Source organism: Balaenoptera physalus (genome assembly GCF_965194825.1).
Source record: "Balaenoptera physalus genome assembly, chromosome: 4".
Taxonomy (NCBI): Eukaryota; Metazoa; Chordata; class Mammalia; order Artiodactyla; family Balaenopteridae; genus Balaenoptera; species Balaenoptera physalus.
Genome location: NC_138891.1, coordinates 63,524,056 through 63,539,766, shown reverse-complemented (window position 1 = coordinate 63,539,766; position 15,711 = coordinate 63,524,056).

Below are 15,711 nucleotides of genomic sequence, written 5' to 3'. Positions count from 1 at the left end.
ACTTGCTCCAAGTCACAGTGCTCATAAGTGGCAGGGTGGGATTTGAATCAAGGATTGTATAGCTTTTAGACTCACTCATTCTACTTCATCAGAGACCTGAGGATCACCTAGGTGCTTGTTAAAAACTCAGAATTCTGAGCCACCCACCCATCTTGGATGTTGGGACTCAGAATCTCTGGGGTATGGGGCCCAGGATTCTGCATTTCAAATAAGCATTCCAGGTGATTCTGATGCACACTGAAGTCCAAGAGACACTATCACCATGCAGCCTCTTACTGTCCTAACTGGAGAAACAGCCCTCCATGGTCCCTCTGAACCTTCCCCAGCTACCCTAAAATTTCTGAGGACAGAGAGTGTGAGAGATCAGATTCTAGGTGGCCTTGGAAGCAAGATGGTCACTCTTAATCCTCTGACCATGAAGTACCCTAGATATGGTGCTAAAAGCTCCATTAGTGTAAATGAGGTCATGGGTCCCTTGCTCAAAGACATTGCTCTAGAGAGCTCAATCCTCCTGGCCAGAGGTATGCATGGGTACCTGGGGCTGGGGTGAGGGTGGGGGGAGGAGGATGCCATGAGATTCCCAGATTCCACACACCCCACCCCACCCTGGGAACTTCTGCCTTCGATCTCTTCTTAAGCCCTAGAGACTCCCAGCAACATCATTCAAGGTTCTAGACCACAAAAGGGATCTTGGAGATCATCTTGTGCAACTCCCCATTGTAGAGCTAGAAAGCCTGAGGCTCAAGAGATAAGACAGCTTGCCCTAGAGCCCCCTCTGCCCTGGGGCGCTGGTTGCAGTAAGGCAGGGTAATATTTCGGCAGGTGGCCTGGCAGCAGCAACACCTCCCAGCTGAAGCCCTGCTTGTTGTAAGGCAGATCCGTGAGGCCGACACTCCTGTTTGCCCAGCATCTGTGCCAGGGTAGGCCTCGCCCTGGACAAACACAGCCTGTCTGGCAGCAGGCACAGTCTCCTTTGTTCTTAGGCCTGATAGCAGAGGCAGCCGGGCCAGCAGGTAACAGAGGGCCCGTCCTCACCGGATGTTGGCACCATGGTTCCCACGGGAATGGTTCCTGATCAAGAGGCCGACAGGCTGGAGGGCACCTGAGTACTGGCTACAGCAGCCTGGGGCAGGAAGTTGACCACCTGGCAACAGAACAGACGTGAAAGGAGGGCAGGTGGAGGGATAGGAACTGAAAACCAGGCCAGATAAGGAGAGGTGGGGCACCTCCATCCCTCCAGGGCTACGTGGGCAGAAGGTCCTAACCCTCTTGTCTTTCCAGACTGACAAGGTACCAAGGAACCCAGGGAGTGGGCTTCAACCTTTGATTTGGAATGAAGGAAAAACATCCAGACTGAGGTCAAGATGCCTCTCTCTGTGCCCATCATTCTTTGTCCATTTGTTTCTAGGAGGAACCTGAATATAGAAGCAAGACCTTGGGCTTTGGCATCAGAGGGACCTGAGTCCAAATCCTAGCTCAGTCATTTACCAGCTGGGGAACTTATGATAAGAAGCTGAACCTTTCTGAGTCCAAGTATCCACAGGAATGAAGGTGGGACAATAATCATACCTCCCTTGCAGAGCTATTATGATGCTCTGGCCAAAGGGCCAGGAGCACTGCAGGTGCCTAATAAATGCAGGTGCCTTACAACAATTAACACTCAGACCCCAGAACCAATCTTGAAACACGATCAGTTTAGGGATAATTAGAAGAATGTGTGTGAATTGAATTGGGGCTTAATACTCCTGTGGCTGTGACCAACTCCAGATTCTCTTTGAAAAAGATAATAAATATGTGTCCCTGGGTTTGTGGTTTGGGGACAGTGGCAAGACAGGCAAAACTGGGAGAAGAGGGCTTTGAGGCAGTAAGTGATGGAGGGATGAGTGCTCTTTGGGCTTCAGTTAAGAACTAGGGTGGAGGCAGGGAGACCAGTGAGGAGGGCACAGGCAAGATGTGATGGTGACAGGTCTGGGGTCATAGCACAGTAGTATGAACAATGGGGTGGCTGGTCATTTATGGGAAGAGAAGTAAAAACTTGGGGAGGGGCAATTTGGTTGGGGGAGAGGGGAAATAGGGACTGAGGGTGTCATTTTGGACTGGCTAGGATCGGGAGGCCTGTCAGCATCCAGATGGGCTCATGGAGCAGACGGCTGGCTTCACCACTCCCACCTCCTCCACTGACCCTCTCCATTGCCGTCTAAGCAGCCTCAGTTCTGGTCTTTCTCTGTCCCTTGGAGGCACCACCTCAGGACCTTGGCACTGGCTGTTCCCTCTGTCTGGATCTCTTCTTCCAGCTCTTACAGAGCTGCCTCTCAGAATTTAGGTCTCCGCTGAAATGTCACCTCCCTGAGCACTTTGATCTCCTCCCTCCTCCCCCACACCATCACTGTCTATCCCATTGCACTATTTTATTTTCCTTATACTACTTAGCACTAGTTGAGATTATATTAGTTAGCCATTTGTTTACACGTGCATCGTCTGTCTCCCCTTCTAAAACGTTAGCTTCCTGAGAACGAGGGCTTGTCTTATTTCCCACTAAATCTGCAGTGTAAGGACCACTGCCCTGCATGAAGAAGCAATTTACTAAATGAATCAGTAAGTACAGCAAATATGTGTGATTCCTGCTGCCACGTCCTCTTCCCAAGCCTATGGCAGACGTTGTTCATCAATTATGGGCTCTTTCCTCAACGTGATGCTGCAGACAGCCCTTGTCAATCTCCGAGTTGGCATAGAAGTTCCACCTACCTGCCACCACTGTAGTGGACAAAGGCCCTCTGCTGGCTACCGTGTGACCTTGCGTGAGTCTTTTAAAGTTCCTTGGGCTTCAGTTTCCTCATCTGATGTCTCATGCAAGAGGTAGGGGAGACTTTCCACCCCTATGGGCGGGGCCTCCTGTCAAGAACTGACATCACGTGTAGACATGCCAAATCCCCTCAGACAGGATGCTCAGTTGAGTCACAATCACTCCTGCACTTTTCTCTCTCTCTGCTTCCTCCGTTTTCTCATCAGCCCCAGAAGGCAAGCCTAGAAAGGACCTTTGACACCTGGCCCAACAAAACCCTCATTTTCAGATGAGGAAACTGAGCTCAGAGAAGAAAAGTCAACGGAGCCAGAAATCTAACAAAGCCTAGTTGTCCACACCCAGTGCTTTGGCAGCGGCCATCCCTCTCCCCTGATCCCCACCAGGCCGGGCACTCGCTGCCGTCAGCACCTCCTCTCCCGGATGGGAGCCGGGGCCGCAGCTTCCTTATTCTTGGGCACATTCCCAAACTCCAGGAGGAGGGCGGCCTGGCTTCCCTCCAGGCCCTGGACAGTTGGCCGGAGAAGGATGCCCCGTGGATTCCTGGCTCCTTCCTCCACTTCTGAGCTGCCCATTCAAGGAGGTGAGAAACGTGCCGGCCTCTTCCTCCGCAGTTGCTTTCGGAAATTGGAAAATTGCCTCGGGGTGTTTGGACCAGGGCGAGGTTCTCAGCTGTTCCAAAGCCAATTGATGCCCTGTTGGCAGCTTCTGGCCCTCATCTTCTTCTGATCCAACCTGGATCATCCCCTCCACTCTCTTGAAACTATTCTGCAGCCGGTAACCTCCCTGACAAGAGCTCAGTTCTGGCTTCCCTTGAGAAAGGGCGGAGGAGGAAATAGACGTGTTGACTACACCTCTCTGTGACCTTAAGTGGAGGTGCTCTAAATGTCTCCCAGAGAGGGGGACACCTCAGCTGCCTCTGAACCTGCCTGTGCAGAGCTCTTGTTTGCAAACTGTCTTTTCTGGTGGAGAAGCTGCACTTCCTTTTCTAGGAGCTATTTAGGGAAATGTTTGCAGGAACAGAGAGCCAGCTCCCCGCTCAGGAGGATAGCAAGGACCCAGAGGGATCCAGAAGCGCTAATTAAAGACCAATACCCATAGACATTTGGGGAAAGTTTCAAACACAGAAAAGACTGGGCCTTTCATGTTTAATTAGGAAGGAAGAAATATCAGGGACTAAGGGTGACTTTTAGGGAGACAGATTTTAACTTGATATTTATCATTTCAGCCATTTATTGAACAGTTACTGTGTGCCAGGTGCGGGGGAACAACGGTGATCAGGGAGGTCATGGTCAGAGGAGGAGGGCGTGTGTCAAGAATTCACAGGACAAGCCCAGGACGGCATGGGGCCCAGGCACAGATGGGCACTCAGTCCACCTTGTCAAGGAGAGTACCGTGACGGGGTCCGGGAAGGCTTCCCAAGGAGGCAGACATGGAGCTGAGACAGGGCTGAGGCCCGGAGCATAAGAGGAGTTGGCCAGGAGAGGGTGACACAGGGAAAAGTCTGAGCAGCAGGGGTTCTCAACTTAGACACATTGGAGTCACCTGGGCAGTTTTTAGAAATGAAGGCTACCCACTCCCAGGGATCCCCGGCTGGGGGCAGGGTCTGGCACTGATGTGTTTTAAAAGCCCCCCAGATGGGTCTAATGTTGGGGGAAGGTAGGGAGAAACACCAGATCATAAAGTATGTTTTGGGGGTGGGGTCAGTGGCCACATTGCAGAGGACTTCACCAGCCATGTGAAGGAGTTTGGAGTTCAGCCCAAGGGAGATAGGAAGCCCCTGATAGGTTTTAAGGTTTCAAGCAGAGAAGTCAATCAGTCACATTTGTTTTTTAAAATAATGCCTTTCAGTCTTGCATTTCCCTTCCTCCTCCCAAACCTCCACCTGATGTGGAAGGATCCCTAGAGAGGCCCACTCAGGACCTCTCTCAATGGGACCCCCTGGGGGCTCTCCTTTCCTCTGCAGAGCTCAGACCTTTGCCAGGCCCTGCCTCGGGTTCCTGAGCAGTGCAGGTCCTTTGTACCTGCCCCAGGTGGGGAGGGGTCATTGGAATGTCCAGTCCTTTCTCCCCGCTTATCCCTGCTCTCCAGCATCTTCCCTGATACTGGCTCTAACCAATTTCACCCCAGGCTTCTTTCCCAGCCCAGCCGGAAATGGTACTTGATCTGCCCCAGAGTTCCACAAGCAGAGGAACAGGTGAGGCATTTTCTTCTCCCTGTTTGCCGAAGCTACCATTCTGGGGTCAGACCTAACAGCTTTTTCCTTCTGGGAATGCATTTTGTCAGGCCTGTCTGGGTCCCTGCTGCTACTCTCAGAATCCCCACCACACCTCCTGCTCCCAGCTGAAGGGAGAAGAGCACGGCGAAAGAACAAGGGCTTTGGAGTCCATCAGACCTGGGTTACAAACCTGACCACACCTCTCATCAGCTTTGTGACCTGCGCAAGTCGCTTCATCTCTCCGAATCTCCATTTCCATATTTCTAAAATAATGACACCAACCTCATAGGACAGTTGGGAACATTAAATGGGAGAAACATGTAAAAGCCTGAATGGAGTACCCAGCACACAGTAGGTCATCAATATAAATGGTAGCGCCATTTACTATTATTAGTTAATGTTAATTATTATTATTGCTAGCGCTGGGCGCTCTGCTAAATGACAGAGTTTCTTTGAACAAACGTTGTAGAATAAGGGGAAGACATGATACCAGCTTGTAGAGTTGCTGTGACATGTAGCATGCAGGCAGTTTGAGAGACTTTTATCAGATCTGGAGGCTACTCGTGGGCCAAGAAAATGCTGACTACCTAATAGGCCCTTCAGACCTTTGGACTCCTGCTCCGTTCTGGAGGTTTACACTGCTACTTGCTGGCAGACGGGCAGGAGCCTTTCAAAATGCATCAGGATGAAGCCCGGGACTGTGGTAACGTCACCATCGTCTGGCACAACGTGTGTGGATTGTGCCCACGAGAGCACAGCCCAGGGTTTGCATTGTATTCGAAGCTCTAAGACAGGTCCTCCCAGGGACAGATCGTCATAAAACAGCTGTGACTGGAGGGCAGAAGCCAGCACTGGTCTGTGCATGTCTGCCTTCCTTCTTTCCTTCTTTCAACTGATTAAATGAGGTAAGTGGTCTAGTAGATGGCCAAGTCTTGCCCTCCCATCACCCCCCTTTCCACAAAGTTCCCAAGGCAGTGAGGATAAAAATAAGTGAGACACCAACGTGCCTCTTTATTATTAGCTGGGTGAGTGCATGACGGCCCCAAAGCGGGTGTCTCTTTGAGCCGGTGGGGCACCTTCTCAGCCTCACAGCCCAGACCAGGGCCTTACCAGGGGCACTGGCCTAGAAGAGGAGCCCTCCCAAGTGCCCTGTACTCGTGTGGAGAGACAGAAGAGGAGAAGAGGCCAGCTCCCAAGAGAGCCCAGGCTGTCGCAGATTCAGGAGCACAGGTAAAGGAAGGGGAAGAAGAGTCACAGGAATGTGGGTGAGTTTTAGTACCCTGTGGCCCTGTCCCTATCTGTGCCTTGGAAACTGACCAAGTAAATCAGCATCCCTGGAAAAGGGAGGGGAGTTTCTCCACCTCCTACAGGGATACAACAATAAGTAAGACAGGCATGGTTCCTGCCTTCATGGAACCTCAGGTCTAGCAGGGAAAATATTTACTGACCTGATTAAGTTATTACAACGTAGTAAGTGCTGAGGTGTCATAAAGCTCGCTCCAGAGGCCAGGCCAGGCTATGCTCAGGAAACGCTGCAGACACTGAAACGTTAAGACTGACTTACAGGCCGGGTGAGGCAAGGTGGGGAGAGGGGGCAGGGCAGGAAGAGGCAGAAAGAACCACAGTGCTGCGCAGTAATGAATGAGATCGCTTCCCTGATGTTTTCTCACGAAATCCAGGCCCTGGAAAGTATTCTGAACAACGCCTTAGATGCTGTGATCCCCGGGCTTGCTTTTCTGCTCCTCAGGCCTTTGTGAGTCTCGTGCTACACAGTGCCCTCGGGGCCACCAGCTATGCCTGCGGCTCTTCCCCATGCTCCAGACCCCACCTCTCCACTGGCTCCTGGACATCTCCATCTGGGTGTCCTTCAGGCTCCTCAAATCCAACACGTCCCAAATTATCCTCATCTCCCTTCTACCCCCAATCCCACCACCTCCTCCTCTGGGTTCTGCTCCTCCAGGAAAGACAGTCCCATCCACCAGGTGCCCTCATGGGAAACCTGAGTGTCTGCACCGACTCCTTCTTTCTGTCCTACATCCCATTTGTTATCACCCATGACAGGTTTTAGCTACTTTACATTCCTTTTCCTGCTCTGCAGTCATTCATGTCCTCCTGTCCGTCTTAGCTCCTGCCTTGGTATAAGTTAGTTCTTCCTCTCCTGCCTGTTTGATTGCAATTACCTTCTAACTGGTCTGCAAACTCTTAACCACTATGTTATTCTGTTAAATTACTATTTGTGGTCAAGTGAGGTACCCCCGCAGTCCCCCTTCCCTGGTATAGAGGATAAGACTATGGGCTCTGCAGTCAAGCAGGTTAGGTTTAAGTCCTGTCACTCACTGTCAGTGTGACCTTGATCAAGCCATTTAACCTCTCTAAGCCTCAGTTTCCTCATCTGGAAAATGGAGATAATAACAGCATCTAGGTGGTACACAGCTGCTGTTTTTGTCCGCCCCCAATACACTTCTCTCCTTCTCACCCTTCCTTTGGATGACAAACCTTTCCTCAACTCCCCATGACAGGGTTGCCAATCACAGAATCTGATCCCAGAGCTGGGCACTGGCCCAGGTCAGGCCAGTCAGAGCCTTGCCCTGGGAACTGGGCTCTTGAGAGAAGCCGCAGGGACTGAAGGTAGATGATGCTGAGCCAGTAGGGCAGTGCCCGCTAGACGGAGTGCACACAGAGCCACGGCCAGCCCTGGCCCCGTCCCAGCCCGCCCCAAACCTGGCTGTTCATGGTTTCCCTCAGTTCTGTGAACTCCCTCTCTCTCTCTCTCTCCCCCCACCCCTCTCCCCACACCCCTACCTCCTCTCTCCCTCTCTCTTTCTTTGCTTACCTTAGGGCCTGTTCCTGACTCTAAATCCTAAAATCTGCATCATAGCACTGTTGCCAGAGTGAAATGGAGCTGTGCCTGTCAAGTCCATTTCCAAGAATGTTAGCGGTTGGGAGGATGACCCCACCCCCGTCGTCCTGGAGCCAAAGCCTGCTGGGAGGGGAGGCTCAGTGGAGGCCATTCAGTGGACATGGGCGTCCAGTAGAGGGCGAGCCACGGGAGGGCAGGGATGTGTCCTGTTTGCTGACCACTGACCACTCCCACCCCCACCAGGCCTGCACGGTGGGTGGTATGAAGCAGGCCCTCAATAAACACCTGCTTACTGTTGACTGATGTCCAGAGCCTGCACATATAACAACTCGCTGTTCTTGCAGAGCGGATGGTCCTTGTAAAACGTGGCTGGGCCTACGCTCCTTGGCTCTGGTTATTAGAGGTGCAAGAGTCATTCCTCCTACAAGAACGGTCCTCCAACTCTGAATCTCTCTTCCTAGGAATTCCTCAAGCCTCAATGCTGTTGCTCTAGATGTCCGTTATCTCTGTCTCTTCGGGATCACCTCACCTACCCCCACTTTGGGGAACTGCTTCTTCCCCACTGCAATCACATGATTCTAGTGGGCTCTCCAGTCAGACGACCCTGCCCCATGGCCTCAGGGGTGGTCAAGGAACTAGGGGAAGACCATGGAGCTGCCTTCCTTTCCCAAAGCTGAAATGCTGTGATTTAGGGCTTGCTGGTGACCATCCTCCCCAAACATGGAAACATTCTGTTTGCATAACAGAAAATGAGAGAGACAAGAAATGAAGAAAGCAAAAAGAGATTTGACAATATCCTTTGAGTTCCTCTATCCAATCAGCTTCCAGGATTAACCCCCTTTCGGTGAAGGATTGACTCATTTCTTCATCTAACAAACTTGTATTCAGCACCTAGTGCACAAAGGGGAATACAGAAATAAATGAGATACTGTCACTGTCCTTGGGGGGATAAGTGTACTGTGACAGGAATGTGCACGTGTGTGTACACACACACAGACACTCATCATGGATCACGGGGGAGGCACAAAAGCAAGAGGGTTCACTATTATCTGGGCCTAGGTCGGGGTGAGGGCAGCTCAGTAAAGACTTTGCGGAGGTGGGGACCCCCAGAGGCATCTTGGACCGCCACTGGTAGGCGTCATCCTCAGTGGGTCTACTCTTTAAAGTAAGAGGCTCGGCCGCTGAGGCTGCTCAGTTGGAAATCCCATGTGGATTTATTTCTAAGGATAAGCCTTTGTCCTATGAGCACACTGCTGAGCTGGTGGCCTTTACCTGGGAGGTGGCCCAGTGCTGGAAGGGAAGCCCTGAATGCCGGTGCCCTGAGCTGTCTCCCACCACAGATCTCCCATTGTGACCTGTCATTTCCTCCGGAAGTTTTAATGCTGGAAGGCTGCCCTGACCTACCTCTTCAGGTTGATCAAATGGCCCAATTATCCATCTAGGATCCCAGATTGTCTTGAACTGAATGGACGGGAGTGAGGGGGCTGTCTAGAAAAGAAAGCGCCAGAGGGAGTCCAGCCATCCACAAGCTGTTAGCTGGAGCCGGCTGTTCACAAAAGATCTCTTTGTAATTCCAGGAGGTGTTGTCACAAGAGCTTGGCCACAACTCACGCAGCACATCCAGGAACTGTTTTTGTGAAAAGGCTGGCAGGGAGCACTGTCTCGTGGCTTGGAACGGATTCTGATCTTGAGGAGACTGGGGTGGGGGGGCACCCGCCAGGCTGCCCGGCACCACCTGCCCCTGGAGCTGGCCATGGGCAGGGACCAAGAAGCACGGCCAGGCCTCCTCATTGAGAGCACCAGACCTTCTCAGGGGAAGGGCTTCTGGGCTGTGGTCAGCTCCCTCTCTGAAAGTTTCCGAGGGCTCCTACCTCCATCTTAAATCTTGCTTTTGCAGCAACAGTGGATTCTCAACACCTGGGCTCTTGGGCCCTCAATCATCTCTACATTGACCGCAGCAGAGTATCAGAAATCCGAATACTTTGGATAGGAAGCTGATCTGAATTGTCACTCTTATAGCTACAGTGACCATATAATTTATCTTTCCAACCTAATCACTTTGAAGAGTCAAAGGAGGTGCTATTAATAATTTCTCTGGGACAACTGGCATGAACTGCGATCACCCCAGGCAAACCCAGAACTCTGGGCTCCCTATTTATTCCCTCAAACCAAGGTCAAGACAAAAGGATGGTGCCTTGAAGCAGATTGCTGGCGGAGATGGCCGACAGGCCCGTCCAAGTTCCCAGCACGCTCCACATCTCTCACTCCATGTTTCTTAGCAAGATGTTCTTTCTGAATTAATAACGGCACAGCTTGCCTTAGCGATCTCCATCCAGACTTTGCTGAGGACTTAACAGCCAAGAACATGGTCTAGATGCATTCCCTGTGTAACTATTCTTCTGTTGTTTTCATCACAAAAAGCTATTCAGCACAGAATAGGAAGGTAGGCTTGTACATGTGAAATCTGGCTCCACCAAGTGTGGGTGAGGGCATAGGGCAAAGGGCACACAGCTGGCATGTAGACTACACAGGAATTTGAAGAGCACAATGCCCTGAGCCCAGTAACTCCACTCCTGGATGTACACCCACCCTTGGAAACTCTCATGTGTGTGTACAAGGACACCCACACAAAAATGTCTGTGGCAGCACTGTCTATAATAGCAGAAAATTGACAGCAACCTAAGGGTCCCTCAACAGAATCATGGCTTTTAAAAAGTGATGATACTCCAAAATATACAAGCAGCTCATGCGGCTCAATATCAAAAAAACAAACAACCCAATCCAAAAATGGGCAGAAGACCTAAACAGACATTTCTCCAAAGAAGATATACAGATTGCCAACAAACACATGAAAGGATACTCAACATCACTAATTATTAGAGAAATGCAAATCAAAACTACAATGAGGTATCACCTCACACCAGTTAGAATGGGCATCATCAGGAAATCTACAAACAACAAATGCTGGAGAGGGTGTGGAGAAAAGGGAACCCTCTTGCTCTGTTGGTGGGAATGTAAATTGATACAGCCACTTTGGAGAACAGTATGGAAGTTCCTTAAAAAACTAAAAATAGAATTACCATATGACCCAGCCATCCCACTACTGGGCATATACCCAGAGAAAACCATAATTCAAAAAGACACATGCACCCCAATGTTCATTGCAGCACTATTTACAATAGCCAGGACATGGAAGCAACCTAAGTGTCCATTGACAGATGAATGGATAAAGAAGATGTGGCACATATATACAATGGAACATTACTCAGCCATAAAAGGAAACGAAATTGAGTTATTTGTAGTGAGGTGGATAGACCTAGAGTCTGTCATACAGAGTGAAGTAAGTCAGAAAGAGGAAAACAAATACCATATGCTAACACATATATATGGAATCTAAAAAAAAAAGGTTCTAATGAACCTAGGGGCAGGACAGGAATAAAGACGCAGAGGTAGAGAATAGACTTGAGGACACAGGGAGGGGGAAGGGTAAGCTGGGACGAATTGAAAGAGTAGCATTGACATATATACACTACCAAATGTAAAACAGATAGCTAGTGGGAAGCAGCTGCACAGCACAGGGAGATCAGCTCGGTGCTTTGTGACCACCTAGAGGGGTGGGATAGGGAGGGTGGGAGGGAGACACAAGAGGGAGGGGATATGGGGATATATGTATATGTATAGCTGATTCACTTTGTTATACAGCAGAAACTAACACAACATTGTAAAGCAATTATATTCCAATAAAGACGTTTAAAAAAAAAGTGATGATAAAAACAATTGAAAAATGGGCAGAGGATCTGAACAGACATTTTTCCAAAGCAGACATACAGATGGCCAACAGGCATATGAAAAAGTGTACAGCCATTTGCAACAACGTGGATAGACTTGGAGGGTAATATGCTAATTGAAGTAAGTCAGACAGAGAAAGACAAATGCTGTATGATCTCACCTATATGTGGAATCTAAAAAATAAACTAGTGAAGATAACAAAAAAGAAACAGACTTACAGATAAAGAGAACAAACCAGTGGTTACCACTGGGGAGAGGGAAAGGGGGAGGATCACATTAGGAGTAGGGGATTAAGAAGTATAAACTACTATGTATAAAATAAATAAGCTACAAAGATATATTGTACAGCACAGGGAATATAGTCAATATTTTATAATAATGATAAATGGAGTATAACCTTTAAAAATTGTGAATTACTATGTTGTACACCTGAAACATATATAACATTGTATATCAAATATACCTCAATAAAAACAATTTTTTTTTAATTTTATTTTTGGCTGTGTTGGGTCTTCACTGCTGCGCGCGGGCTTTCTCTAGTTGCAGCGAGCGGGGACTGCTCTTAGTTGTAGTGCACGGGCTTCTTATTGCAGTGGCTTCTCTTGTTGCAGAGCACAGGCTCTAGGCGCACGGGCTTCAGTAGTTGTGGCACTCAGGCTCAGTAGTTGTGGCTCACAGGCTCTAGAGTGCAGGCTCAGTAGTTGTGGCGCACGGGCTTAGTTGCTCCATGGCATGTGGTATCTTCCCGGACCAGGGCTCGAACCCGTGTCCCCTGCACTGGCAGGCGGATTCTTAACCACAGCACCACCAGGGAAGCCCTCGATAAAAAAAAACTATTAATGCACTATGTACAAGGTGCAATAAAGTGAAGCTCAATAAAACGAGGTATGCCTGTACCTTTAAAAAAAAGAAAAAGAGAAGGTGTTCGGGACTTCCCTGGTGGTGCAGTGGTTAAGAATCCGCCTACCAATGCAGGGGACATGGGTTCAAGCCCTGGTCTGGGAAGATCCCACATGCCGTGGAGTAACTAAGCCCGTGTTCCACGACTACTGAGCCTGCATGCCACAACTACTGAAGCCTGCGTGCCTAGAGCCCGTGCTCCGCAATAAGAGAAGCCACCGCAATGAGAAGCCCGCGCACCACAACGAAGTGTAAGTCCCTCTCGCTGCAACTAGAGAAAGCCCGGGCACAGCAACAAAGACCCAATGCAACCAAAATATAAATTAATTAATTAATTTTTTTAAAAAGGTGTTCAGCATCACTAATCATCAGGGAAATGCAAATCAACATCATAATGAAATTATTACTTCACATCTGTTAGAATGGCTATTATCAAAAAGAGATAACAAAAATGCAGGTGAGGGTGTAGAGAAAAAGGGAACCCTCGGGCACTGCTGGTGGGAACGTAAATTAGTGCAGCCACTATGGAAAACGGTATGGAGAGTCCTCAAAAAACTAAAATTAGAGCTATCATATGACCCAGCAAATCATGTCATTCTGGGTACTTATCCAAAGGAAACGAAATCACAAATCTCAAAAAGACACCTGCACCCCCCACGTTCAGGGCAGCACTATTTACAATACCCAAGACATGGAAGCAACCTAAGTGTCCACTGACAGATGAACGGATAAAGACAATGTGATAAATATATACAGTGGAATATTACTCAGCCACAAAGAAGGAAATCCTGCCATTTGCGACAACATGGATGGACCATGAAGACGTTATGCTAAGCGAAATAAGTCAGACAGAGAAAGACAAATACCGTGTGATCTCACTTATATGGGAACTCTTTTTTAAAAAAAAATGAATTCTTAGATACAGAAAGCAGACTGGTGGTTGCCAGAGGCGGGAGGTGAGGGGTGGGCAAATGGGTGAAGGCGGTCAAAAGGCACAAACTTCCAGTTATCAGGTAAGTCCTGGGGAGGTAATGTACAGCCTGATGACTATAGCTAACAACACTGAATTATATATTTGAAAGTTGCTAAAAGAGTAGGTATTAAAAGTTTTCATCACAAGAAAAAAATTTGTAATTATGTGTGGTGACAGATGTTACTTAGACTTAATTGTGGTGATCATTTCACAATATGTACATATATCAAATCATTATGTTGTACACCTGAAACATACAATGTTATATGTCAATTATATCTCAATTTTCAAAAATACATAAATAAAAAATTTTAAGTGATGATAAAACATTAATTAGAGATATATGTATCAACATGGATAAATGTCAAGAACAATTTTGAGAGAAAAACACCCAACTGCAAGAGGATTTCATTGCTATGACACTGTCTTTATATACCTTTACCATACACTGACATGTATGGTAAAGGTATATAAAGATGCATGAAAATGATAAACACCAAATTCAGGAGAGTGGGTGTAGGGGACAGAGGTAAGGGGTTCAGGAGGGGAATACAGAGGCTTCGACTGTGTCTGTAATATTTTATTTCTTAAGCTGGATGGTGAGTAAGGCAGACTCATTCCGGGTTTTGCCTGAGACAGGTCTGCATTCTAATTCAGTCCAGTATTTAACTTCAGGTGCCTTAGACACGCTACTTAACCCAGTGCACCCATTTCTTTCTCTGTAATGGAGGTACTCCTGGTACCCACCTAATAGGGTGGCGGTGAAAATCCTTCCACAATGTTTTGGAAGGATTTACTGTGTTTCCTACATGAAGGCACCATCTTGGCTCCTTCTGCAATAAACCTGGCAGCAGGTGCTCCAGAAATGACAACAGGATTGCGTGGCCTGGGGTGCAGCCGGGCCTGTGTGATGTGGCCGTTTGCAAAGACACCTGTCCCCAGCCTGGTGTTCTCTGGCCAGGTATACTGCTCAAGAAATCTCTCCTTGTCTCCTTCTCTCTCCCTCCCTCCTTCCTGTTCCTCCTCCTGATCATTCCCAGGACCACAGAGGTAGATGCCACAGGCACAGCTGTCAAGACGCAACACCAGGATTCTAATCCAAGTGTCTCAAAGATGAAACTCTTCCCAATTAAACCAGGGGTCCACAACCTCATTCACCTTAGAACCTCCCAAGGATCTTTAAAAACCTCCCAAGCCTGGGCCCCACCCTTGGAATCTCCAGATACCACAACCACATGGCTCCCTGGGTGATGCAGGGCTGAGGTCTGACACACTCCAGTTCCTGTGTGCTCTGCCCCTCACTTACCCACCCCCCTTCCCCAGTCCAAGTATCATCCTTAAGGGCCTGTAACTGCTAGCCAGCCCAGATCCCCCTGGTCTGTGAGCTTCCTGACAGCACAGTTTGCACTTTGCATCTTTATGCCCCGAACACGCAGCACCATCTCCAGCATACTTTTGGAGGAGTGCTGAGAACTCTGCAAGGAGGAAGAACTGGGGCCGAGAAGAGGACGTTTCGGGGAGGCAGACAGACTTGGCCTGCCCAACATCTCAAGTGTTGACCAACAGAATGGGCTGCCCGTCAACTACTGCACTCTTCCCTGGAGGAAGTGTTCCAGACGAACCAGAGGCTAACACTTCCTAAACAGCTACTGCCTATGTTCAGATTCTATTTATCTTGCTACCACCAATAAAGAGGGAATTTCCTTCTCACATTTCTTATTCCTAGAGATAAAGAATTCTGGTGCGTGAAGGCAGCAGGAGATTACCCGCTCCAGCCCCCAGGCAACCTCGCACAGAGATCTTCTCAGGAGCAGCTCTGCACTCCACAGCAGGACCTTACCCCTTATTGGGAAAACAACCTGAACAGCTTTGATTATTAGAAAATGCCTCCCTTCCTTGGGTCAAAGTTCAAGCTCTGCAACTCCTATCATTTGGTCCTGGGCCCACCCTCTGGGGTGACATCTTTCTACACAATGCATCTCGTAGGCCACAGGAAAGAGTTTGGATTTTATTTCAAGGGAAATGAGGGACAAATGAAGTATTCTTAAACAGGGGCATGGCAACGTGATCTGGTTTATGATTTTAAAAGAACATTCTGGGGCTTCCCTGGTGGCGCAGTGGTTAAGAATCCGCCTGCCAATGCAGGGAACACGGGTTCAAGCCCTGGTCCG